Source organism: Clytia hemisphaerica, unplaced genomic scaffold (assembly GCF_902728285.1).
Source record: "Clytia hemisphaerica strain Z4C2 unplaced genomic scaffold, Clytia hemisphaerica genome assembly, whole genome shotgun sequence".
NCBI classification, from domain to species: Eukaryota; Metazoa; Cnidaria; class Hydrozoa; order Leptothecata; family Clytiidae; genus Clytia; species Clytia hemisphaerica.
Genome location: NW_027104615.1, coordinates 172,127 through 175,073, shown reverse-complemented (window position 1 = coordinate 175,073; position 2,947 = coordinate 172,127). Strand labels below are relative to the sequence as shown.

Genomic DNA, 2,947 nt, shown 5'->3' with positions numbered 1-2,947 from the left:
AATAAATAATTTTTATTGAAGTTAAGCTAGCTTTTATAGCTCCAAAAAAAACAACATTTAGGGTAAAATGGCAATAGACAGAAAGTATAAAAAAAGTTCCGATCTATGCAACTTCTCGATTTGATTACTATTTGATGGGGTGTGGTAATCAAACAACTATCATTCAATTTAAAAATGTTCTATTGAGTAAGAATGAACAGTTCAATTGACATATAAATATCCTTCAAAAGGATTTCTAAAAGTCATTCACATTTAACCATTAAAAACCCAGCATTACACTTCTACAAAAACAACTTCAAGTACACTGTCTGCACCCCAAATTGTAGGTGAACCTTGAAATGTAGGTTTTCAGTTTGACGTTCTCTACAATTTCTTTATTTGTTTTTGGGGTTGAATAAGCTCTTTTAATTGATAGCCTATAAATGTGATTACTTTTAATGTTGCTTGTTCCCTTGATACTTTCATTTTCAACTGAGAGTATTTTCAAAAAAATAGAGATAAAGTGTCTATCAACTTTTGGGTTTCAAAGCACCTAATTCAAATAGTTCATAAATCTTAATAAATATTAGATTAAACCTTTATTTTCAATCAAAAGTAAAAAAATTCAGTGTTCAATCCCATCAATCTTACATCCGGCAGTATGTGGAACGGAAGTATATATACCTCGATAAGCATGCTCAAAGTTCACAATAAAGACTTTCTTTTTATCACGGAAACCAAAATAAATAAGTGAAAATTTACCGTATTCTAACGCTAATATAATCTAGATAGAAAACAAATATTTAAATTTGATTCTTTTTTTGTACGTATTTCTAAATTTCACGTTAAAAAGTACTGTTTACAAATTATTTTCTTTAACGGGCGTTGAATTGACATTGCCAGGGGATGTCAATTGAACTCAATCGAATTCGATTTGGAGTCGAATCGATCGAATCGATCAAATTCAATCGAAGTAAATCGAAGTGATTGTTCGAATCAATCGAAGTAAATCGAAGTGATTGATCGAACAATCGAATTCAATCAAAACAGGGCTCGAAATAACGATATTTAGGTGGTCGGACACATTGTCCGATCAAAAATTGATTTGGGTCGGACATGTCCTAAGGCTTTTAAAGTAAAATGGGTCGGACATGTCCGATTGATTTTTATGTGGGGTATATTTCAAGTATAATACAAGCTTCTGATAGAATATCTTCATTGATCACGAAGAAGCTAAACAAATGCCAATTAATGGTCAGAAGCCCATGATTTTTACTTGAAGAATGCTTTCATTTGTTGAGAAAAAGCATCACACAAAATTAATATCTAACACTAATGATCGCAACTTTGAGAGTTTTTGTGTGTAAATATTAAGAAGTTACTAATTCTATGTAAATTATAATTTCTTTTGGAAATTTCACAACGCATCTGACAAATTTTTTGAAGGCACCGAAAGTAATTGGGTCGGACATGATGTCCGACTAGAATCGATTTGGGTCGGACATTTCAGCAATTGGGTCGGACAATGTCCGATGTCCGACCGTTATTTCGAGCCCTGCAAAATGGGAAAAAGATGCAAATCTTCGATCGTCTTCGATTGGATTCGATAAATCACTTCGATTGGTTTCGATTGTTCGATCAATCACTCTGATATAATCGAAACCAATCGAAGTGATTGACTGAATCAATCGAAGCCAATTGAGTACAATAGAACCAAATCAATCTTAAAATAATTGATGTAAATCTGCGATTGACTTTGGTTTGGTTCGACAATCGAAAATTTTGATTGACATCCCCTGGACATTGACATATTTAATGATGTCATAATTAGCAACTCCAGAAGATTTTTCAAATTTTTTTAAAATTTAAAATTTCTTTAAAAACTGTTCGTCACAAGCGGTTTCCCGTTTGTGACGAACGCTTCTATTAAAAGAATTCATAAGCATTCGTCACGGGGTCACGCATGGAAAAACGTTCGTGGGTCTGAATCGAACAGTTTCTGACCCAGTAGTGCCTCCTCTTATTCATTATCTAAGAATTGAAGCGGACAAAGTTTACCGCGCGGGCTGATAGCGGACAAAGGTTTTTTGAATATATTTTCACTAATAATCCAAGGTAGAACAAACTAAACATAGAAAGGGGGTATTTTTTAGTGCTCTATACGATGATCGGTATTTTTTTTGAATTTTATGTACGAGCGCGCCCTGTTGTTGCTACAACGTTTGTTTGAAATCGAAAGTGAAACCAAAATAATTTAGCACACACTGCCGTTTGCGTAATATAAAAGAAATGAAAGGAGGCCCTGACTGCTCTAACCCCCACCCCTTTGCATCAATTTGACGTTATACCTAGTCGAGGGAAGAATCGTTATGTGAGTGCCCCCTTAAACCTTAAGGGTGTTTTTTTTAAAACATGGCAGTCTCTGTAAGGGTTGGAAAAATCAGAAAATCAAACTTCAGTCCCACTACAAGTCGGAAAAATAGGAAAGTTTCAACTTTTTGCCCCTAGAAAGATAGAAATTTGATCAAATTAGTCCCAATTGCAATAAGAAGAACTAAGAAGTAAAATTCACAAAATGTCCCTTTTGAATCAACCATGCAATGCAATAGACCTTTTTTCAAAGAGGACGTCCTGTTGAATAATTATCAGTCAGGCACATCCTGGCAAATGAACGGGGTAAGCAAGACCCTGGACACCGCCGTACATTGCGCGGTGGAGTCCGGTGGGCGTCCGGTGGCATTTTAGGTAAGATCGAAAACACCGTACAGAATCCCACCGTACACGGAATTGTCACAGATCGACTTCCCACCGTACAATGTACGACGGTATTTTTCGTGTACGGTGGGACATTTACGGTGGTAAAAATAGGTTAAGCTACGCCCACTGTACACCCACCGGACGCCCACCGGACTCCACCGTGCAATGTACGGAGGTGTCCAGGGTCGTGGGTAAGCATTTGCATGGGGTA

At 36.2% G+C, this 2,947-nt stretch overlaps 1 protein-coding gene across 1 annotated transcript in view; it reads left to right on the top strand.

Moving 5' to 3' along the window:
• LOC136824638 (sperm flagellar protein 2-like) overlaps positions 1 to 2,947 on the top strand; it is a 258,048-nt gene that overhangs the window by 210,427 nt on the left and 44,674 nt on the right. The window lies entirely within an intron of this gene.